General features: G+C 44.9%; 1 protein-coding gene across 2 annotated transcripts in view; it reads right to left on the reverse strand.

Annotated features, from left to right (window-relative positions):
• ERG (ETS transcription factor ERG) overlaps positions 1 to 24,930 on the reverse strand; it is a 140,625-nt gene extending 115,695 nt beyond the window's left edge. The window contains exon 1 of one of the 2 annotated variants that reach the window (XM_083854938.1): positions 24,901 to 24,930. The gene's annotated coding sequence lies outside the window, so the exon portion shown is untranslated. The remainder of the gene's footprint in view (positions 1 to 24,900) is intronic. The other variant, XM_083854936.1, reaches the window with a different exon arrangement.
• Positions 24,931 to 25,412: the final 482 nt, after the last annotated feature.

Raw genomic sequence — 25,412 nt, forward strand, 5'->3', positions numbered from 1 at the left:
CTGGGGCTTGGAGCAGCCTGGGACAGTGGGAGGTGTCCTTGCTCATGGCTGGGGTGACACTCGATGATTTTTTAAGGTCCCTTCCAACTCAAATTATCCCATGATTCTATGATGATTCTGTGAATTACACCACTGCTCTGACCACCTGTTCCAGCTGTAGCCACTCTCGGAACAATCTGTTTTTTAACTCGCAACAGTGAAAACTGTGACTAAGAATAAGAATAAACTGCAACTCTTCAGACTTTGCTGCATTGCTCTAAGACAAGAGTAGCTCTGTCTTCTCTGCACCTTCCCCTTACAGTGCCAATTATGGTAATAATACTATTTTTTTTTTGTCTATTCTGCAAACTTTGGACTTTTTTTCATTCATGATTTTGACCTCTTTCCTCAGTGCTACACTGGCTACTCCCTGACTGTTGTAGCAATTTGGCTCAGCCAAAAAAGAGATTTAATGTCCCTCTCTGTGGGCACATCTGCACGTGTGTGTGGTGTTACAAGTGAAGGCATTATTTCAACAGCATATGAACCATTAAAATAAGTAATTAGTGTGTGTTTCATTTCTGAGGGCCAAACAGGCATTGTAGGTATCCTGTACTGACTACACATTAAAATATCTTTTTGCCATCCACCAGTACATTAAAAACAAATTGGCATCAATTCTTCAAACCACTGACTTGACACGTCAGAACTCATGATCACAGCTTTAGCAGGATTCAAAGCCCTGGTGCAGCTCTAAGACTTCACTTTGAGCTCCCTGTAGTTATTAACTATTAGAAAAACTCAGGTATGTCAGTGTTAAAGACCTTTCATTAGGCATGTTAGCATGGAGATTAAGACTTGTTTTCTGTAACATTAATCTTGTTTTTCTTAAACAAATGTACCCCTAAAAGAAGAGGAGTAAAGCAAGCTCCACGTTCAATAAATTTAATGCAGTGATGAAAAATATTTCTTTTAAATGCAAATCCAATTTCTCCCACTTTTTAACATTCCAGGTGTGTATAAATGTCAATCCCCAATCTCAAACAGCAGTGACTCTGCCTTTTCAGCAGAAATAAAAACAAATTACTGTCCTCACCACTCCAAACTTTGACTTATCCTTGTGCTAATGAACCAGAGCTGGAATGATAAGAACAAACCAGTATTATCACTTCCACTCGCTGTCTGCTGATTGCAGTTGCAATGTGGGACAATTTTGTAACAAAGCAACCTGGAAGTTCACTTTTAGAGTGTTCCCACAATGGGCTGTGCATAATTCATGTTCTTCACCTTCAAGCAGCTCACACCTCACAGAACCCCTTGGGCAGGTTCCTGACTCAGTCTCAGCTATTACAGATCGCCCATTAATTCCATCTTGCCTCCAGCAGCTGCTCTCAACATCCTTGTCCCTCCCCTCTCCTCACAGAAAGGCAGGAGGAGACAAGCTGATGTTTCCAGAATTACACAAAGCACAAAATTTGTGGGATAATCAATCCCACAAATAAGATTTGACAGTCTTCATCCCACTTTTGAGGGCAGCTGGGGACCCACAAAAATCCCCCCTTTAGGGAGACCAAGCTCACCATCGAGGGAAAAATAACATGCTCCAAATATCTTCCCTTTCCCACTGGCTGTAGAGGGAGTTTAATGGAGACAAAACACCCTTCACAGCAGTCCTGGGAGTAAGCAGGGCATGTAGTCAGGGGGTAAGGAACAATTAGACCTCGTTTATATTTGTGAAACAATTAGTCATTAATTAGGCCGGCTTCACATTTGGGAGAGGGGAATAGCTTTAATTAGAGTGGAATCACATCCCTCTGACAGACTTCAGAGGGAACTCTAATGGCAGGATGCAAACTATAAAGTCTTGCCAGGCTTTTTACAGCATTTAATGGCTTATGGAGCATATTGGAAGTATAGAGTCCTTTCCTTCAGTGTGTATAACAACCATCTGCCACAAAAACCCCACGTCCCTGCCAGGATCACAGCTACTAAATGGGAGGGAAAAGAATCCTAAAACAGTAACTAAATCCCCAGCTTGGATCAAGCATCTTTAGAGCTGCATTTGGGCAGCCTCTCTCCCCTAATCTAGAAACCTCTCTTCCCTGTGGAATTCTTGCCATGGAATATAAAGAAAAAAATTAAATGGCATTTAAGGAGATAAATATTTAATGCATAGCTACAAAGTTCACTTTCTCCTCTCCAGTCATGCTGTTAACCAGAGGAAGGGTCTGCACGTGAACTTTCAGCCCTAACTAAGTAAAATTAATTTAATTGATGCCTTCTGCTCCTCACACTGGGGCTAAAAACAGGCACTGGCCTCAACATAAAAGTTTCTTGGGAGCTGCAACTGTTCTGCATTGCCTGAGCTTAAAACCCCTTCCAGGGGGATAAACAGCAAATCTCCCATTGCAAGCAGTGGGATCACTCCTGTGGAGTCCAAGGAATTCCTTCTGGAGTTTGGCTTTGAGGCAGGACAATCCCATCAAAGATATTTACCTAAAAAATACAAGCACACTCCCATCCTCTGAAATCAGAAGTGAGCAAGATGGGAGCAGATGATGTTAAAATCCTAGAAGGGACCAGCATGGATGCATCCTATTTCCCAGGTATTTCCACCATGGAGCTACAGACTTTTCCACCTTATGGCTAAACGTTTTATTAAAACAAAACAAAACTACTACTCTAAGTGTTTTGAAGCACAATTATGGACACCTGCAGTGTCTGTGAAACAAATGAAAGGGATTTAAAAATAATAATTTGGGCTTTGGAGCAAGAACTCTTTAAAACATAATTTCCTACACCTGTAAATACTCCCTCTTCTCATCTGAACTATGGAAAAATGGGACACTTGTGGTAACTGAGTGTCAAAGTGTTCAGAACTACAGGTTTAAAGCAAGATCTGGGGTATCATAAGATTGTTTGAAGCCAGCCCAGGTGATGTCCCACCAGCCAAAAAGCTCTTCCTGCACACTCATACAAATTACCAGGTAAACAGTGCATCCACCATGCAAAGATGTTATTTTCCATAATCACTGGGGGAAAAAAAATCACTCTGGGAGTGATTTCATAGCCAGATTCCCTGCTCATGTAACATTCCCTCAGGACACAGGATGCCTCTAATACAGTCATCAGGTAAAGGGCAAATAAACGAAAAAAAGCATAATTTATATGAGGGAATGTACAGGCAAAAGACACAGCTTGTTTCTGAGAAGATGCTGCTTGCAACAGGAAAGAAGAAGAGATAATGGCAAAGGAAAAGCAGAATAAAACATTGTCTGTTTTGTCAGAAGATCAAGGAGGATAACTAATATACTGCTCTGTGCCAGTTTTCACTTTACAGCAGCCTTGGGAATAAAGTAACAACAGCACACACAGTCTGGGATACTCAGGTTGCCCAAAAGTTATTATGACCACTATGACCTTAAATCCTCTCTTATCTTGGAATATTTTATGGCAGGCCTGAGTTAGTTGGTCATTTTAACACAAAAAATTTTTTTTCACTAGATTTTTTTTTTTATTTTGTCATTGCATTTTCTATTTTTATGGTACAATTTTCCTCAACTTTATCACCATCACCTGCATGTGTTGATGTACCACTTTTCTTTCTGGGAAATGAAACCACAGCCTATTGTTTTGTTGAGAACACCCTATTTACAGTCACTCAATTATTGAGAATGTTCTCAATTCTCTTCATTTTTTATTATTGTTGAAGGAAATAAAATAGAGGCATTCTCTAATCAGCTTTAGTTTCCAAGAAAACACTATCTACCAGTTATTCCGCTTCTGTAGTGGTGAGATAGCAAGGAAAAGACAAAAATAATATCAGTATTATACTGATTTTTTCAAGCTCAGGTCGCATGGGGCTCTGAGGCTCTCAAGGTGTCCTTGGCCTTGGCAGAGGGGTGGCACTGGATGATTTTTAAGGTCCTTCCAACCCAAACCATTCCATAATTCCATGATTTACCAGCACGGCAGAGGCTCCACGAGGCACTGTCTGGATCTGGCTCCCTTGTACACTGGGGTTTTGTATTGCTGGGACCTGTCTGGACAATTTCTCCATGGTACAAACTCAGAATGTTGTCACAAAGTCCAGACAAAATTATGCTGGGAGAGTGAATTTCTTCCCTTGAAAATTCCTCTCCTCACATTTCCCTCTGCCCAAGACTTTATCTTTTCTGCTCCTCTTGGGGAAGCCACAGGAATGAAAAAAAAATGGGAGATGTTGTCAGGAGCAGGACTGGACTGTTAATCAGGAAAATAAATGAACCTATAAAACTCATATAACCTCGCAGAATATAAAGTAAAATTGGCCTGGTGGTGACAGTTTAATTCTAACCACTCTCTGCCAAAGTTTTGCTCTGGGTATGAATACACAGGTTGTCCAAAAGAGCAGCAAATGCCTCTTCTTTCCTAATGCTGAGACACTTCTTTCAATGCACATAGTTCAAGAAAAATCAGATGTTAAAGGAGATATTTATGATTTCCAGGACTCAATAAACTGCATTTACGTGTACAGTACGTTGGCTCTTTCGAGCCTGAAAAGACCATAAGACCTCATGTATAGTTGTATAAATAAATGAATATATGAAATTTAGTAACAGGAACTCTTCTGACTCATAGGAGTCTTTGGAAAAATCCCCGCTAATCTATTAATAATAAAGAATCTGTAATGCTAAAATTGCAAACCCCAGCACGTCCCCTGTTCTTAGCATACCAGAGGGACTTTTTTTTTCTGGTAACAGTAGCATATTCAAGACAGCACGGGCTTGACACAAGCCTTGTTCAAATTCTGAAGCCGGATACCTGGAATTAAGAGCGCTCCCCTGCAAGTTATTGGATATTCAGCAAAATTCTCAGCTCAGGGTAAAAAGCAAATATTTTTAAATGAGATAAGTACAGAAGTGCCCAGTGCAATCAATCAGTGTAGAACTCCCAGCCTTACTGGGACGGGTATCAAATTGTGTTGATTTTTTCCATGACTTTCATAAGAAGGATCATTCTTAATGTCTTTCTTAAGGACATGGAACTGTTGGAGCAGATCTCAAGAAGGGCCATGAGGTTGATAAGGGTTGATTGATAAGGAGCACCTTCCCTGTGGAGATAAGATAGGAAAGTTGGGGATGTTCAGCCTGGAGAAGAAAAGGTTGTGTGGAGACCTCAGAGCAACTTTCAGAGTCTGAAGGGTCTACAGGGAAGCTGGAGAGGGAGAATTCATCAGGAACTGGAGTGACAGGACAAGGGGGAGTGACTTCAAACTGAAAGAGGGGAAATTTGGGTCAGATATTGCAAGAAATTGTTCCCTGGCAGGGTGGGCAGGGGTTGGAATAGAATTCCCAGATTTGCTGTGGCTGCCCCTGGATTCCTGGCAGTGCCCAAGGCCAGGTTGGACATTGGGGCTTGGAGCAGCCTGGGACAGTGGGAGGTGTCCCTGCCCATGGCAGGAGGTGGAATGAGATCATCTATAAGGCTCCTTCTGACCCAAACCATTCTATGATCCTACAGCTCTTGCTGTGCCTAAATTAGAAATTTAGAGTACAACAAACATGCATTAAAGTCACTGGGGTTGCATTTCAAGGCTTCTTTTATAGGCTTTGTCTTTGGAGATCTGAAATTTTGATTATTCAGCACAATTCTGCTGATTCCTAAAGTGAACTATACATCCAAGTAACTCAGCAGCACTTCACAGAGCTCTGTACCCCAAAAGGCCCTCCCTTGTCAGTCTTTCACTTAACTTGTACAGAAAACACAGATTATTTCCTACTTTCTGCCTGTTCTCCATCCTGAGCACTGATGTGATCATTCCTCGTATTTCCAGGTTCTTATATTGGACAAATAATACAACTGAAAACATGCATATAATATTTCATCAGCCATTAAAGGCACAGAGTGCTGTGACTGGGAGGCCTAAATTCCTTTCTTCTATTCTCTGTTAGTTTTGTGTATGTTTTATTTTTTATACAGTGCTTCAGGCACCACTCAAGAAATGATAATCTCCCCAACACTGAGGCACAGTACAGTAAACAAAACGAGGTGGAGAAGATCCCTTTAGCAAGGAGACCACAAGGGTTCCATTTTTAGCCTCATTCTTCAAGGAATTAGCTTGAGATCCCACACTGTGAGCACAAAGGAGTGTTCCTTGACCTTTTCTTCCATCAGCTTAAGAATCGTTGCCTGCTTTTTGCCCAGATTTAACAGGGTTTTAATAGATTTGAAAATATTATATTCCATTGAGATTGAGGGGAGCAAAAAGCTGGGTGAAGCAAGGAAATAGAGATGGTGCCCTGATGAAAAAGGGGGAAACTAAAAAATCAGCACATCAAAGAACCCACACAGGACAGTACTGCTGAAAGGGGCTGATTCCTTCTGCAGCTCACAAACTACAGGCTGGGATCACTTAAAAAACATCTGAACAAAACCCTTTCTGTGCCCACAGTCCTGCCCATCAGCCAAGTGTAGGGGCATTTGTGGATAGGAGGGAGAAGGAACTCTGCAGATATTCTAGAGATATTCTAGAAACACGTGGTTTTATTGCAAGGATCATGAGTAAAAAGGGCTTTGCCTTCAGCCACCAGCCTGGGCTGGAGGGAACCCCAAAGAGAGAGAGAGAGGGTGTGAGGTAAGGGAGGTAAAAGAGCTGAGAGGGGTCAGAGAGGTAAGAAGGGTGCAGGGGTCAGAGACCGAGGACCTTGTTACAATCCATTATATCTCCTTTTGTGTTGAATATTCTAATTTACAGTGACCAACTGGCGCAAGATACAAAACCTAAAAACTTTGCATGCAGCCTATGAGAACTACTACATTACCACGTCATTTTATATTCTAAACTCTAAAGACTACTTCTCTTATCTACTTTTCCCCTGGTGCCTTGGCAGGGTGGAGAGGGGCTACAGCCTTGGGTCCTTTTGTTTTCTGTCCTTCAACCCATCTCCAGCTAATCACCATCTTCCTGCCTGCCATGATCACATCTCAAAGCTGCCCTTCATTTCTATTTCACTCACAGATTTTACATCTCCAGTATTTCTTGCCAGGCAATCATATCCACAAACCCTTCCTGTCCCATCTTTCCCAACAAGCAAGGACAGACTCTTCCTAAGGGACAAGTTCCTGCCACCCTCTGAGCACCTTGTGCTGGGGCTGTCACCAGCAGGCTCAGCTCAAGTTTACCTGGGCAAGGCACAGAGTTAAAGCAGGACAAGAGGAAAAGGCCTCAAGCTGCACCAACAAAGGTTTAAATTGGATGTCAGGAAATAAAATTCTTCTCTGAAAAGGTGGTCAGGCATTAGAACAGGATGGGGGAACAACCATCCCTGGAAGTGTTCAGCAAGATAGTGGATGTGGCATTCAGCTGAGTGGTGCTGGGTTAGCAGCTGGACTTGAACTTGGAGGTCTTATCCAACATTTATTATCCTATGATTCTAAGGCTGACAGTTCAATAAAGCTGGATCTCAAGTGAATTCCTGGTCCAGCCTCTGTGTTAGTTTAGTGTGAGGTGATATTAACAGCTTCAAGCTGACAGAGAGTAGGGTTACTTTGGATTCCAAGGCCAGGTTGGACATTGGGGCTTGGAGCAGCCTGGGACAGTGGGAGGTGTCCCTGCCATGGCAAAGGGTGGAATTGGATGATTTTTCACATCCCTTCCAACCCAACTATTCCATGATTCCATGAGAAGCAGAGTTTGCTCCTTCTATGTGATGTCTCTTAGCAGTACTTTCCCCTTTTGCAAACAGCTCTAAGATTATACACACACCCAGTATCTTGAATTCATCTTCCTGTCACCGTACTCTGGAGATGGAAAAGTCCCTTCCCGATTGTCATACACCTTCCTGGTTTGACACAGAGTTATTAAAAAAATCACCAATTTATCCAGGTAGGAAATACAGGCAGCGCTCTGTGGAGGTACAAGATATCCACAGGTGCCTCCACAGTATCCAAATCTGTGATTTGGCCAGGAATTTTGCCAGGTTAACAACAAGTCCAGCAAAGAAACAACAACAACAAAAAAATAAAAATTAGGAATTTCTCATAGTGTTTTAGGCTCCAGTTTTCCTCACAGATTCTTGAATCTATTTCAATCTCAGTGACAAAAGGATATTCAAGCACAAATATCTCTCTGTCCAAAGACCAAGGCACCTACACCTTATTTCACACGATAAAGCCACTTTTTGTGACAAATTTATCTGTTAGTTGCTGCCAGTAAATCTTGGAAAGAAAAATACCAAGCGAAGAGGTCATTTATATTCAGAGTAAAGTAGGAATTTTTAGTAAGACTGTATTTAAAATAAATGCACTTTCATAAGAATATGATTAGCAGAAGTTGCCCTCAAGAAAATCAGCACTGCAGCTAAATAATGTATTTGTATTTCAACAAGAATGAAAGAATATTCAGATAATCTGAGACATTTTCAGATTAAACAGAAGTGTGTTAACTCTATTAACAGTGCTTTTAAACAGCCTTATATAAAAACTGATTTTAAACTATGAATGTTTTAGTGGTGAAGTCAGAATAACATTGGTCCTTATCCACAGCATGGCAAGCTTTTCTCTCACAAACATTTTGACAAAAGAATAAATTGCAGATGTCTGTTTTTCAACCAAAAAAAAAAAAAAAAAAACCACCCCAAAACCAAAAAACCAACTCAACAAAAAAAAACTCCAACTACTAAAAGGTAGAAAATAACCAGGAAGAATTATGACCAAATGCCAGATATTAAAAAGTTCTCCACATGTGGCACAGAAAGGAACAGCCAACTCACTGCAATTGTCTGCTTAACAGGTTGAGCCTCTCTCCAACTGGTAGCAATCAGGCAGGACACTAGAGCGGGCAGGAAATCTAAAATTAGGTTTTACTACCTATAATGGAGGATTTATGGGATAATTTAATTGGCAGTCTTGGGACTGAAACCCATGGTGGGGGAACAAAAACATCTTTCTGGATATACTCCCTGAACCCTTCCTGTAGTGGGCTGAACAATAAAAAAGTGCTGGGGAAATAACCTGGAGATGTAATATCCCCTTTCCCGTGCAGAGTAAGTGGTGCATGACAAGGTCTGTGGCTGTGTGGGGGTTCAGCAGAGGCAAGAGGCAGCCGTGCACTGATGCAAACTGATTTTTCTTCTTTTTTAGGAAAACTGAATTGCTTCTTGTAGTGAGATGTGCCTGTAAGGACATGAGAGATGATGAAGAGCCCCAGATAAAGAGCAAGCTGGAAATTCAAGGGTGTAAGGGCATGAAAGCACAGCCCCAACACTTCACTGCCTCTGCCAGATTGAACCATCCTGGGACAGCCACTGCCACCCTCAAGATCTGCTGAGCCACTTGGGTTTCCCTGTGGCCCTTCTGTGCTGACACAAATCCTTTAAAGCCAAACCTCAGGGATGTCAGAAGCACTTTCTTGCCTTTCTCTGCTCTCCAGGAGAGCTTTGTAAAAGGTTAACATCCATCCTCTGCTGGCTGTGCAGCTGAACAGGGGGTAACAGGATCCCCTGTTCCATCCCCAGGGATGCTCCACCAGTGTCAGCACTTGCTACTGATAACGCCTTTTCCTGGCTTATTGAGTTTATTGAGTGGGTTTGGGGGGGTTCAGAGAGAGGAGCAAGGACAAGTCCCACTGTCACTGAGTGAGGGGGATGAGCTCCCAGGTGCTGCTGGCAGGTGATTCCCAGTTATTTCACTGTAAATTCTTTAAAAACCATGGATACCCAACTCCATAGCTGACTGGGATGCAGGGAACAGACTGACATGGGAATGACGGAGCAACAGCCCCACCAACCCCTTAGAGGAAGAGCTCATCTCCCTTCTCTGCAGTGCCACCACCAAATCTGCTCACAAACTCACAATAATCCCCTGCTGAGATTCCTTTTTAGTTTGTTTTTCCCGTTCCCCAAATCCAGGAGTTTAGAGAATGGCTGTCACTCATCTCTACTCCCAACTCCTGGAGCAAAGGCCTGCGCAATCCCAAAGTTTTCCTTGGAATGGGTTGTAGAGTAGGATGTGCACGAAGTATTTGTTCCATCACCATCTTCATGAACTGTTAAACCAAGTGGGGCAGTGTCTTCCCAGGCCCCTCCTTTGGGCTCTTCTGCTCATGGCCCATCAATGCCTTGCCCAGGACTCACAGGGAACTCCCTCCAGGAGCTCTCTCTGTTTAATGGGCCATCAAGGAGCCACTGCACGACTCCTCATCCCATTGGGAGATGCTCCCAATGCCCAGGGGGAGGAGCCAAGCATTCCCACCTGGAGAGAATCTGGGATTTGGGACAGGACAAGCAGCCCTGAGCCACTGGATTCCCAGAGGAGCAGAGCTCCCAGACCTTTCTGTGGGATCACTGCTTCAGGAAGAGCCCCTCACCTGGACTGCTCCCACCACCCTGCTCAGGTTGTATTCTGACTCTGTCAGTGCTCCTTTGTGTTATTGCATTGATTTTATTTTATTTTACCTTTTTACCTTTCTTCTTTTTAAATTGTATTTCTGACTTTGAGCCTCTCACTCGTTTTGCTTTCAAACCACGACATCCTTGTAATGGGATCTCCACTGCAGACCTTTATGAAGCCATTATGGCATTTGACAAATGCCTTCAAGCTTTAAAACACATGCACAGTCATATTCTCTTCCTTGGAGAAAAGCTTTGAGAGGATGACAGAGGAGTATGTTTAGTGTTATTACCTCTTGCTGACCACTGGCAGTGCCAAAAGGAAATGTAAACGATCAAGTCAGTGTAACAATCCTTGATTATTATTCTTACAACAGCCCTGACACCACATTATAAGCTGTCACAAATTAAAAAATGCATTCCCGTTTATTTCAGAAAGCAACACGCAGGAAAAGGCTGAAAAAAACTTTCAAGGCTGTCTCAAGAACTCCTCTCTCAGCACATTTTAAACTTGATTGGCATGACATGAAAAAGTCCCAGAAAAGTGGAAAATTAACTCATTTCAAAAATCACCTTTTGGAGAAGCTCTGCTGATAGCCACTAAGTCTGCAGTGAAATCAGTCAGCCAGTTTGGAAACCAACCCATTGAGAAGGCTGCAACAACTCAGGAAAAAAAAAAAAAGTGTTTAAGTAAATCTAAGTGTACAGTTTCAAGATTGGGCTCAGGTTTTTTCCCCTTCCGACCTCCAACCTTTTGAATATCAACCATCCTTTATTTCTTGCTTTTTATACAGTTCTTTTTTTTTTTCCCCCTGATGATGTGCGTAAGAAAATTGCCATCAACAGGGAAAAGTTTTGCAGTTTTTAAGCCATTGATGCTCCTCCACTAAAAGGACCATCACACTCCCTAACAAAGACCCTGACACCCCCTGACAAAGACCTATCATTGCCATCTCTAGGATCCTGTTGAAATGTCAAATTAGGATCTTTCCATTATCCCGAAAAGTGTCCTTTCTGATAGATCAATTTACTTTCTCTTTCAAATTATATTTGACCTTTACTTTATATTTGAAATGTTTCTTCTACAAACTTCCCTTTTTATTTTCCCCTGGCTTACATTTTCTTCCTTTGGGGATAACATAATTACACTGACATAAAGAAGAAAACCTTTGTGCCTTAAATATTGCCTCTCTGTTGCCTGAACTTAAAATATGTGAAAAGTTTATAGACCTTGACAGATTCAGGGTGTGGTACAACACACTCTCCTTCATACAACACGGCCTCCATCTGCAAGCAAGTTGCCTTTTCATGGAAATACTATTCAGAGAGCATTTCCATAAAAATTCACCCTGGCACCGCTCTGTTTCTCTTGTCATTCGCCCAGCTGTGCTCCTGCCTTGATTGAGTTCTCATTTTGAATAAGGCACAGCAGTCATTTTCGTGGAGGGGGGAGCTGGGGGAACTTTCCATCCTTTACGTAAGAGCAAAGCCTGTGGTCGATGCAGCGGGGCTGCAGGAGGCATCAGGAAAACCCAGGGCAGTTGGATTTATAACCAGAGACAGTCTGGGCACGCATTTCACACATTTCAACATCCTCCTGCCCTCGTTTCTAGTTCCTTGCTAAAGATAAGGAATGCAGCACGCTGAGTCCCAAACTCTGCTTTGCCCAGATCAAAACACCAGGTTTTTTCGGAGGTTGGAACAAGATGATCTTTAAGGTTCCTTCCAACTCATTCGTTCTGTGATTGTCAAAGTCCTGGCTGAGGTCAACACAAGGCCCCAGACACTGAGCAGGAGACAGGGACCAGAGGAAGAAGAGATGTGTTGGAACCCTGGGCACTGAGAATTTCAGGCTTTCTGTGCTGACAGGCTCTGACCCCCAAGAAAACACTGCATTTGACCTCAGGCCATGGAAAAGGCTTCCAAAATTAAATGATGACACTGGGATTGTGGGTGTGTAGTTTGAATAGAAGTGTGTGATATCACACAGTGGAAAACTTAAGAGTTTAAGGTTTTAGAATACAGTAATACCTGTGAAGCAAGATGGAGGTTTTAGGGCAGAGTCTGAGTCATTTTTCAACTCCTTCTCCATAGGTTTGGGTGGTACTTTGCAACTGAGTAGAAAAATCCACATTGCAGACCACAGGTGGTTGGTTATTGGGTTAAAGGTAAAAATAATTCAGATGTCATTTCTTAATTGGACACTTTATCCTTAAAAGGCCTTGTAGAGAGAGGGAGACAGGGCTCCATTTTTACTTCATTCGCTAGAAATGCTGTAGAACTCACAGCTTGTGAGCCTGTAATGTAGATAAGAATTAACAAACATCTGAATCCAAACAAGAAATACCGTCTTGTGCATTTAATCCTGACTGTGGCAGAAAAGAAGAAAAAAGCAACAGAGGTGCAGAAGAAGGACCCATCCTTAAAGAAGAGATCACCTGTCCCAGGTGGTCAAGTTAAACAAGGTCACACCACTGCTGCTGCTACTGATCCCCATCCACCAAGTCCAGCAGTGCCCTGAGGCACCCAGACCCAGCACCTTTTATTCTCTTCACCAGCAAGCCAAGCTGGGACTGAAATTTCACCATTTGCCAAAAACTTTCCCAGTCCTGCAGCAGGAAACAGCAAGGCCACTGCAGGAAGGATCCCAGGATGGCCCCAAGTACCCACTGACCCCTGGGCCACTACCTGGAAAATGCAAATTCAGCTTTCCCCATGCAGATGGGGACACCAAAGGAAGTCAGAGGCTGCTCCCAGCAGGTGGATGAGCCAATGTCCCACCACGGCACCAAGGCAATGACACCCAGTGCTGAGACTCACACATCACCATACTCTCCTGTGTTCAAAAAGGCATTTGGAGCACATGCTTCTCAAACACAAATACTAAATTATTATTTTAAATTATGGGGTTTGTATTTTTCCTGAAGCGTTTGCCCTGCACTGAGGCTGGAAATGGACAGTCTGCGGTCTCTTTTACGAAGCTGTTTTTATCCTCTCAGAACCAAAGTGGTAAACCACTAATGACATGAGCATTTTTCTCATTATCAGTTACAATGTTAATGACTCTTATTTAAGCAAGCAGTATTTTAAAACCTTTCAGCCTTGCTTGTTCACTTATTAGACCTCAGACTGTTTATTGTGTCTTCTCTTAAGAGAGCTCTTTTATGATGTTAAAGGGAGGAGGCCATTTCAAGACCGAGCAGCAATTTGCATCAGTAAACACTTTAAAGAACATGTTGCACCAGTGTCTTAAAACTGACTCATTTTCAAAATCCCTTGCCTGAAGGATCAGTGCACTCTGGTGCTCAGGTCTGACTGCAAATAGCTAAATGTTCAAATAACATCAGGGTCTAGCAGATGAAGCAAAGGCAGGTTTTAACCTGTGATCCCAGTGTTGGGATCAAAAACTCTGCCTTGTAATCTTGTGCAAAATGCTCAGCCCATTCTGAGAAAACACTGACAGAAACAAAGTGTTTCAAATTTATTTGCCTTAACCCTCCATCACTCCAGAGCCACCCATACAAATGAGCACAGGCTGTATTTTCACACAAGGACCATAATGGACTTTTGTTGGCTTCCCTTTTTTTTTCCCAAGCCCCATCCCAAAAGTGACACAGAGAAAAACAGAGGCCTCATCACAGCTACATAATGGAGCTCACAGAGAAGTATCCAGGGTTGGAAATGGGAATGGGCAACTTTAGGAAGGCTGGAAAGCCAAGCACAAAGGCTCTGGCAGCCAAAAATCAGAGCGCGTTCATGAAACAACAGCACAAGGTTTTGAAAAAGCATCGAACAAAGTGGTTGCCAAAGGGTTGCTGTCATCTCCAGGAAAAGCAAGCATGCCACAGATATTTCCTGTGCACGCTGATCCTGGGGGAACAGTAAAAGTGGGTTATTGCACAGACCTAACTCTCAGTGTTCTCACTTTCACAATACACACGAGTGTTTCCTCACTGCATCCATTCTCGCTCAAAGCCCTTGGTGGGCAGCATACCTAACTCAGCTTTTGTTTGGGCTCTTATGTTCTTCCCAGGTAATTGGCCCTACGGGACTTTAATCTAAATGGAGTGTGTCTTTGTAGGGACCTCGCAGAGGTATTTCTAATGTTTAATGGTCTCCTGAATTACTACTTTTCCTCCCACTGTGAAGGAAATGGGCTCACCGCCGTCCTCTTCCCCGTGGCATTCATTACCACTGGAGACACGGATGTGGAAACAGCATCCCTCAGCCCATCCCATGCAGCAGAAGCACGTGGAAGAAGAGGCAAATATTCAAATATTCGTCCTCCTTGGATGTGACCAAGCAAAGGCTCCTCTCATGTTCAATTATTCACAATTCCCCTATCTGGGCTGACCCCAGGAGGGTGAGGGGAATGGATCCCTGGCTCAGGGTGACACGGGCACGTACCTGGCAGTGGTGTAGGAATGGGGATCTGGCTCTGTGGGGTTATTTGTTTGCCATTCCTGTGCAGCCCTTTCTCAGACCATGTCTTAATGTCTTCCAGACCCCCAGCAGCCCTCACACCATATGTGGAGTAAGAGCACGGTGGAGTAGCTGGTTAATGAGTTATTCTCACAGCCTGCTCCCCCCAGGAGCTGGTACACATCTCAGCACAGCAGAGAACCAGCTCTCAACTTCTGTCAATACCTAATTTAAAACCCTTGTAATTACAGCACTACAATAGTAACATTTAGTTCACCTAGAAGCCAAGTACCTCATTCATTCCCTCTGTCCCTGGATGAGGAATTGTGTGTCCAGCAGGAGCAGGGCAGGGATTGTCCCTCTGTGCCCCAGGGCTTTTTCCAGTTGTGGCTCCTGCAGGAGAGCCCTGGAGGGGCTGGAGCGTGTCCAGGGCAGGGAAGGGAGTTGGGGAAGGGGCTGGAGCCCCAGGAGGGGCTGAGGGAGCTGGGAAGGGGCTGAGCCTGGAGAAAAGGAGGTTCAGGGGGGACCTTGTGGCTCTGCACAAGTCCCTGACAGGAGGGGACAGCCGGGGGGGTCGGGCTCTGCTCCCAGGGAACAGGGACAGGAGGAGAGGGAACGGCCTCAGGCTGGGCCAGGGGAGGCTCAGTTTGGATATCAGGGAATATTTCTTCAAGAAAGTGTAGTTAAAGTGTTGGAATGGGCTGCTCAGGGAGGTGTGGAGTGCCCATCCCTGGAGGTGTCACCTGGATGTGGCACTCAGTGCTCTGGGCTGAGTGACAAGGTGGGGACCAGTCTGTTTGGACTTGATGATTTTAGAGGTTTCCAACCTTAATGATTCTGCGTTCCTGTAGCACAGAAAACTTCTAAACCAGCTCTACTCAAACACTGGAGTTGAAAGTTTCCCTTCAGACAACACAAGTGGGGCTGAGAAGGGAGTCCCATCCATCCCCAGGGCCACTCAGTGCCGGGTTAGTGACAATCCTGTGTGTCCCACAAAGCCTGACGGGCTTTTCCTCCCTTTTCCTGCCTGCTGAGACCACCTGACTCGCTTCAAGCGAAGGAGACAATATTAGAGGTGATGTGCTTTGGCTGTAAATGTCATCATATCCAAAACGCCTTTCCAATTTAAACCAGAAAAATAATAGGATTCCCCAGCAAGAGGAAGCCACTGGGTCCGGCGAGGAATTAAAAGAGGAGACCTTGACAACAAATCTTCACTGACTCCTGCCTGCCAAGGGACTGGGGAGGAGGCCAGAGATGGAGCAGGAGGGAGTTGTGAGATCTGCAGGCGTATGACCCACGTTCTCCTCCTCTATGAAAGATGAGCCCACACAGAGAAAGTGGAAATTCTCTAAGCTCATACAAGGGAAATTTTATCAGCAGAAAAAAACAGTGGCTGTTTCCTGTGTGAAAAAGACGGTGCCTTTAAACGCTGTAGTAACTGGGGGGGAATTAAGGCTTTAGGAAATCAGCAGTGAGAACACTTCCAGGGTTTTCCAGCCCCAGCAGAGTCATGAGGAAGAAACACTTCAGCTGAAGAGCTTTGGCCCCTTGAAAGCCATCAGAGAAGCTTCAGCCACTTCAGCAAGGAAAAGATTTCATCCACTGAACAGAAATTCAGAGTTTTCAAACTCTTTCACGGGTTGCTCTGGAACAGAGGAGGAAGAGGAATTTATGGGTTGGTGTTCTTTTTCCATGTAAAACCAACTGAAAGTGGTAAAGACGTTAAAACAGGCTTGTTGTTTTTCTTTTCAAGACAGCAGTGCTCCAAAGGAGAACAACAGGACTGTCAAACACCCAGCAGCACATGTGGTGTGCTTACACCACTGGTTTTGAGTTTCCATGCCCCAGCCAGGCTCCTGCTTCCTACCAAACCATTAAAAACGACAGAGAGACGAGGAGAGTTCAAAAATTCACTATCACCTACTTAGCCGGGAGTGACTTTTCGTGAAATGATTTGCCTTGCTAATCCTTTCCATGGAATGGGGATCTGGACTGGGCTCCATCAGCCTCCCCAGGAGCTGGAGGGGCCCTGGGCTCACCAGTGCAGGGGGAACTCACCCCTGGTGTGAGGGACAACCAGCCTGGGGCTCTGTTTGCCAGCGATGATCTGTTTCCTCGCAGGTCCATAAACACGGATTACGTCAGTGTGGTTTTTCAGGCTCGTTTTTAGCCGAGGCCACTCAGCCCAAGAGGAACCAGAGGCAGTGGTCAAACGGAGCCTCTCCGTGCTCCAGACGAGCCCAATGAGCCGAACCTGCTCCTGCAGGGACACGAGGATGCCAGGAATTCTGGCCAGGAATTCATCCGACCGTAACAGGCAGAGAACGAGGGATCGCGCTTTTCCACCGCAAAACGGTGAAACTGTCCAAGCCCAAATCCCCTCCCCACGAATTTCAAATGCCTCCTTTCTTGCTCTTCCTGGTGTTAAACACATGTTAGCCTGGCCTGACAAAACGTGCACAGTTTGTCTGGTTCCGAAGCAGGGGCTGGAGCAAAGCAAACGTCCTCGCTCCCGCTCCTGCCTTCCGAGAGAAGTGCCAGAGAAAGGATTCTATTTTTGTAAGAGTTTAAAGGGCATGGTCAGAAAAGTGACTGTGTAAAAATGGCACCTTTTCATCCAGCAGATCTGTTCCCAGTGAGTATTCTGAGTCATGTCTGCTTACTTGAGTGACCAAAATAGATTTTTTTTTAGTACTTCTCACTCCTCTCTAGTCCTGCGGAACCAACACAGCAAAGAGGGAGTTGTACACATCCTATCTTGGACCAAAACCTGTCAGGATGAGCCCAAGGGGCAGAAGGGAGGGCTGAATGTGCTCCTGTGGGTGGCTCAGGGGACAGTGCCCCACTCCAGTGCCACAAATGCCACATCACACAGGGAGGTGATAGCCCAGGGGGACAGGAGCAAGGACAGCCCAAATCTCCTGCACCTTCACTCCTGCATCCTTCAACAACCTGACCCTGACCCCCCATCCCACATTCCTGCTCTGCAGGACAGACCACAGGCCGAGCTCCCTGGGCTCACATTTGGTTACAACTCTGTCTCCTGTAAAGTGTCATGGAAATCACAAACAAATAAACTCGGAGCTCGCCCCTCCTTCCCCACTGGCTGCAGCTCTGCAGCTCAGCTGTGCTCCTTGCAGGGACCACTGTCATCAAGGGGCTAAAAACTGCCCCTGACAAGTAAAAAGCTCATGGCCTGTCCAAAATGAGCCTTCCATAGTTGTGCTTCGAGAGATTTAGACCCAAAGCTGTCATCTATACAGTTGGACCAGCCTAAAAAAAAAAAAAAATCACTTCAAAAAGTTGTTACTATTTCCTTCATGGGCAGAACAGACTCCTAAGAGAAAGGCAGCAGCATTAATCCATTTCTATCTTACTCTGAAGCTGAAAGAAATGATGGCTAACCTTCTCTTACTCTGTTTTTCAAGGAAGTTAAGAGAGCAGTGCAGAAAGGATAAAAGGGGTTTCTGTTGCTATTTCCAATGTTCCTATTTCTAAACAAAAAAGGAAGCTCAACAGTAAAAATTAAACTGTTATGTTTGCTTAAAATTAAACTTTAAAATTAAGATTATAAATAAGCAACAATAATAATAGTAATAATTTCCACTCAGACTGTATAATTCATCTGGTCTCTCTGCTATATTTTACTTATATTTTTTCCTTCAGTCTCCCTAAGATCACTTGCTGGAAGGCCTGGATTTGTCTCTGGATGCCAAATTCAGAGCACTCCATGCCAGCCACATGAAAGTCAAAATACCCAGTCCTGTATCCCAGTCCCTACCCAAGCTGCTGGACCATCTTCTGCATCTTCAGTGCCTTTCCCAAACAACCATCACTGTCTCAGACTGGCAAGATCAACCTGTCCTCTGGCCAGGCTGGAATTTACACAACTGTCAGCCAGATCCTTGATTTTTGGATGGCTACAGCTAGATGAGGTGAATCCTACCCTCCTAAAGCCATTTTTCAGTCTCATCCCTTAGAACTGACTTCTCTGCATGGGAGAAGGAAGAGGCCAGGCTCAGGTTTCTTCAAGCTCTTCATTTCAAGAGGGTGATGAATTGCTCTGCTGAAATGAAGCCTTGGAGGTGCCTACAAAAGCTGGTGCCCACAGTGGTGTCAGGATGTTGACACACATATTGGTGACAGATGATTTGGCTCGTCTTGGTTGCAAGAGATACACAGACTGCTACAGACTGTTTGCTATAAATATATAAAAATACCAGAGAACTTATAAATGCAGCAAAGGAATGAAGAGCACCAAATTCCAAATTCCCAGCTTCACATTCTGGGCAAACGTAATAAAATCTAAGGAAAGGCACAAGATATCGACCAGGACTAAACTAGATCTTGATTTGATAATAAATCCTTTATCTTATCTTAACGTGGTAATAAAACCTTTATTTTTTTTTCTTTTTCCAAACCTGTTTTTAATGCAAATTTTTGCACAAGCCTGAGTAAAAAAACCCCAAACCTTCTGTAAGTCTTTGAAGAACCCACTACAGTCAGAACAATCAATGGAACAGCAACAGAAGTTCTTTAGAAAAATGATAGAGAACTTTTCCCATGCCTGCTTTGCAAGTCCTTTGCAGATCAGCTGCTTTTCCAAGCAGATTTTTTCAGCTTAGTCTCAGTGCATGTTGCAATGCAACATCTTTATGTTACTTTAGTAGTTAATCCTTTGTGTATAATTTGTGAACTCTATAGAGAGCAGCCCGTTTTATAAACAGAATTTTAAACCACCAGGTTTAAATTTATTGCAGGGTTTATTCAGAACTGACAAAGCCTCCTTAGAAAACGGAATTTTGCTAAGAAGCCTTTCCTTCTGCATAACTACAAGACTTCCTTCTGTATAAAACCCTTTTCTACTTACACAGAAAAATATAAACCATAAGATTGGTCAATTGCCATTTTTTTCTTGTTTAATTCACAGAAAGAGGTACACTGTGCAATTTTCTAAATCCCTAATTTTTACAGGTACATTTAAATGCATTAAAATCACACGCTGCATGCATTACAACTATTAAGTATCAAAATAAAAGTGATTTGTTGAAAGATTTTTTTTTCCCAGTCAAACCAGGTCAAATATACCATGTATATTCTTACTTGAGAAGCTAAAAATAAAGCAATCAACTCGATGCAAAAATTATGGAAGCGGGAAGCCTACATGCCTTAAGAATTAGAAGAAATCACTCAGATTTCACAAAACATTTTGTTGTAAGTCGTCTACAGGGCAGCAAAAGCTGCTCCTACTACGCCAACGCTCCCAGAACCAGAAAAATGAAACTACCTGAATCAATGCATGTTTTAACAGCATTATAGTAGCGAAAAAAAAAATTTTAAAAAATAATAATAATTAAAAAAAGGAAACAAATCCTTACCGACCACTTGTGGCAGACAGTAAAAGGCAGGAGGAAAAGATGCTAACTCTGCAGGCAGTGCATTTGGGATGACGGGAGAGAAACCAAGAAACCTTCCCCTGACCCACTCACACCTGCACAGCCACAGCCAGGGCTGTGACCTGCTCTGCTGTCCTTGGGGCAGGAGCTGAATGCTGGCCACAGGCAGCATTCCCAAATCCCCAGATCCTGCAGTTCTCCTTGGGGCAGGAGCTGAGTGCTGGCCACAGGCAGCATTCCCAATTCCCAAATCTCCAGACCGCACAGCTCCAACGCCTTCACGCTGCCCCGTCCACCCCGGCGCCCCAAACTGCTCTCCAGCTAGGGCGAGCTCAATCAGGGCTTTCCTCCTTTCCTCCCGCTGCCATGGCTTTGTGAGGTGAAAAGAAAACAAGTCTGTTTCATTAGGGACCTCCTGGAGGAGGCTCAGAACTTGGGTGTCTGAGCAGAGCTGATTGAAACCACATTTGGGGCGGCATTTGCTGCACCGGCCTCGCGCAGGGGCCGCCGTGCTCATCATCATCCCCCACCAGCCAGCCTTGCCCTCCTCAATCAGCAGCTAATTAGGTGTGTGGAGGTCACAGCTACAGACCTGGAACACAACTGAAGGCAGCATTTGTTGGGCAGGAGCAGCACCTGAGAGAGGGAGAAGCTTTGGGATATCCCACCAATGCTGCTGAGTGGCCAAGCAGGAGCGCGGCATCTTCCCGTAAAGGCTGAAAGCAATGCTGCTGCCAAGAGCCTTTAACAGGCACCTGGGTGTTGTATCGTGTGTTAAATATTAAAATGAATCAACACAGAAGGCCTCAAAGCAAAACCAAACTCCCACCTGTGCACAGCACAACCCACTCCCCAACCCATTGTGGTCAGCCACAGTTGCGTGGCTACAGCTCGAGGCTCTGGGGTTTCAACCATCCCCTATCAAAGCTGGTTGTATCCCCAGCTAAAATGAAAACATGTGTTTATTGTTTTTTTTTACTTTGGGCAGACGATTAATATTTATGCGATGCATTATCAAACAAAAAATAACTATGTATTTTGTTCCCTGGAATAATGGGGGTTTTTTTTCTTGTTGGACTGAAGCTGCGCCAAGGAGGGATTGAAGCTGATGCAAGCGGCGTGCAAGGACAATCCACTTAACCATGGCAGCTTTCTAAATGAAAAAGGGGCAGTTGTGAACGGGGGTAAATTGAGGGAAATCATTGCTGCGGTGGAATCTCACATTCTAAGCAAGGCAAAGTGCCACCCAAGGCAGCAGGAGATCCCCCTGCCACAGCAATGAGGGAAAAGCAGGCGAGTTGCAAATCCATTCACGCTTATTTTAGATCAAGTCTCATTTTTTTGCTCTCAAACAACATAAAAAATACCTTGCTGCACACGTTTTACTTTCGATACATGGCTGATTAATGAGGACATGCACCGTGTCCACTACAGAATAAACTCTTTGGGTTTCATTGTGAAATTGCCATTCCTTGGATTCAATTAACCCCTCCAGATTATACACAGACCACTAAATATAAATAGAAGAGGTTAAAATGCAGTTTAAATATAACAGATATGGCCACAACTCCATATTTAGATATACCCTTTAATTTTTTTCCTATTGCCTGCTTTTTACTTACATTTAAATTTAGCAAAGTAATTTTAGACTGCCAGTTTTCTACCTACACTAGTTAACTACGCTGTGAAGGAAATATATTAGATTAGATACCACTATCTTCCAAAACGACAAATTGATACAAATTTTTTGGACTCAAACCTTCAGCCAGAAAGACAAAATGCTCGATTTTCCTGGGAAACTTGCGTGTCAAAAAGGGCACGGCCCAGAACCACCCTGGGAAGTAAAAAAATATTCCAGTGGCTCTGAGAGCAGCCAGTTGTGGGTATAATGAAAACCAGTGTGGTGTTATCGCACAAAAGGTAATTCTTCCAACCCAAGACAAACAGCATTATAATTCAGGCTGAAAATATCTTTGCCCCAGTGTGAACTTTTTTTTTTCCTTCTCTTCAACGAAAACATTTTAAATCAACTGTATAGGAAAAGTGGCACACAAAGCATACACTAATCCCTGGCATCCCTTCCCAGCTGCACAGAAAAGCAGCGGGCAGCTTTAGGCACTCAGGGCTAAGCCTGCCCCGCTGACCTCAGCTGATATGGATCAGGCCCAAAGGGCCCTTTTTCCCACCTTACCCCCTGTCAACAACTTCCACCTCGAGCTGGGGACACAGATTTCCACAGAGCTGCTCACATGATTCAAAGGAGTACAGTTTGCCCTTACGGCTGCCTTTTCCTGAAAAAAAAAAAAAAAATAAAAAAAAAATAAAAAACCCAACTATTCACTTAAAAGAAAATGGCAAGCTTCCTGATAGTGGAACAAAACCCCAATGCTGCTATGGATATTCCAGGGAAAGGGTTTGTTCCAACCCAACCATTTTAAATTATTTTGTTGCTACCTGCTTCTAACTCCTGGAGCACTTAGGAGAGGAAAGGAAATGTAACGTGTTGTGTTTTGGGGTTACCAGATGCCATCAGCACCGCAAAAGCCTCTCATGTGTTTTTTGAGGAACTGCTGTGTTGAGGGATCACAGAGAAGCCCCCAAAATTAAACACTCTGCAGAGGGAGAGCAGTGCCATGAGCCTCACGCTGTGACAGCAAAGCACCAGGGGTTTGGAGAAAGCACAGGGGGAAAAGGATTTGCCTCATCAGCAGCCAGGTATTCTGCTCACGGGGTGCTGTTCAAACCAACGGGACTGCCACAGCCTTCCCAGGGGTTTGTGTTTGTTTACACAGCTCTGTGCATGCACAGGAAACAAACTGCCCACAGCAGAGCAGGTAGCAAAGACACTTTCACAGAATTGTTATCTGAACCCCAACAACAGCGGGATCCAAACTGGTGTTCCAAAGGGAAAAGGACAAACAAAGCAGCATCCTGATGATGAGAGACACAACTCCCAAGTCTGGAACAATCTGGGATTTAAGCTCATGGTTGCCATCATTGTGAGTCCTCACTGGATTCTTCACTGCCTTAGAAAGAGGTCAAATACATTTAAAAGCAAGTGAGAGAAGCCCACAGGCACTCCTGCTCAAAAACCATTAGAAGGAGAACATACATAACATATCCATGTCCATTAGAATCCATCTCCAAGAACCAAATGCTGCAGAAATGACAATCCAAAGGGAGTAACACCTCAGGAGCAAAAAGTCCGACTTAATCACACCTAGGACTTATCCTGACAGATCATTTATAAAATTCCTCTAACATGTAACTCTATCCAGTACTGTATGATTTGTTTAACTTTGAGACTAAATTGTGGGAGGTGGGGACAGATGCTGTTCCAAGCTCTATACCCTGAAATGTTTTTGGAGCTGGTAGATTTTTTTTATCTTGCAAGCTTTTTCAAAGAATTTGCCATTGTTTGCCCACATACACACATGAAAGAGAAAATAAGGACTGATGTTGCTATTCCAGTGTACCATATCTCTGTTTCTATAAATGCCCTTTAAGAAACAGATCAGGCAATCTACATAAAAATGTATTTGTCCCATATGAGGTACGGCTTGGTCTGTTTATGCCTTTACTTATTTACTTTTAATTGGGAAACTATCAAATAATCTATTTCTCTCCTTGATCTTCCTATCAGTTCAGGTGTGCCTGAACTCACATACCTGATACACGTATCCCAACAAAACTTTACATTTTTGTGAGAAGCTGTCTTTGCCTGCTTCACTTGTTTCAGCGAAACCAGGGAAGTGCCCAAAGGGTTAAACCAAAGGAATGTGACATTTCTCCATGTGCAGTTCATAGACCTATCCTGGTTTTCCTAATGGACTCAAAATTACATGGGCAGGACGGGGGCAGAATGTAATTTCCAAACTCTTACTTCAGAACGGAGTTAATTCACAGAACGGCACTTAGAATACAAATAAAATAAAATAAAATAAAATAAAATAAAATAAAATAAAATAAAAACTTCACTAAAGAACGAGCCATTTCCTCGCACCGTGGGCTCTCAGCAATGAATGGAAGTTTATTTTAGCCAGAAACTTGCAACTCCCGCTTTTGTAAATACAATTTACGTGCACTCCAAACTCCTCATCTGGCCACCAAAACAGCCCCGCACATCCCTGACTCTGAAAAGTACCAAACCCAACACCACGACTCCCCTCGGCCACGCAGGTTATTAATTGGAGTTTTTCCTCCGCGCGAGAACTTTTGAAAAGCTATTAGTTAATTGAATGATGAATCGCTGAAAGAATTACAAAGGCACCAACGCTGCTATTACCATCCCGAGGCGGCGGGGACGGGGGACAGAAAGTGATGGCGAGGAGGGGAGAACGGGATGTCATTTCTGCCCGAAAAGCAGAAGCCGAACAGCGTTTAATCCTTCAAAACTTTAAAGAAACTCGGGACAGGGTTGGCGCAGAGGATGCCACCGACAGCCCCCGACGGTCCAGGGCCAGGGGAGACCTGGCCGGACACTGTCCCCGGCTGGTCACTCGGCTGGCTGGTCATTTTCCCGGCTGGTCACTCGGCCGGGTGGTCATTTTCCCGGCTGGTCACTCGGCCGGGTGGTCATTTGCCCGGCTGGTCACTCACTATCCCGGTGGTCACTCTCCAATCGGTCACTCTCCCGGCTGGTCACTGGCCCATGTCCCCGCCGCTCCCGCCCCGACGGCCGCCGCTCTCCGCTCGCCCCATCGCAGCCCCGAAGGGGAAAAAGCACTTACCGGGCTGGGGGTTTGGGGTCACTCCGGGCTCTCGGGGAGGGGAAACGGGGCGGGACAGGACGGGCCGGGCCGGGGGAAAGCAGCGGCCGCCAGCGGCGGGAGCTCGGCGGGGAGTGAAGCGGGAGCGGGGCAAAGGGGGACGGCGGCGTTGCCGACTGCGGGTGAGTCACTTCAGTCGGGACGGGCTCAGCCCATCGCGCTGGCCCCCGGCTCCGGGCGCCTCTTCCTCTCTCTCTCTCTCTCTCTCTCTCCAATCGCGGCCGCCGCCGCCGCTCCCGGCTCTGCCCCGGCTCTGCCCCGGCTCCCCCAACGCCGTCGGGGCGGCCCCGAGCCCGGGGCGCTCCGGGACCCCCCGCCCCCGGTGCCCGCGGCCTCCCCCGGCGGCGCTGAGGGGGCGGGAGGGGCCGGGCGGGGCTGGAGGTGAGCGGGACCCGCAGTGAGGGGCGGGGGGGGGAGGCCCGGCCGCTTCGCCCTCACGGCGTGAGGGAACGGGAGCGCCTTTGGAGGGGGCA

This window comes from Zosterops lateralis, assembly GCF_965231275.1.
Source record: "Zosterops lateralis genome assembly, chromosome: 2".
NCBI lineage: Eukaryota > Metazoa > Chordata > Aves > Passeriformes > Zosteropidae > Zosterops > Zosterops lateralis.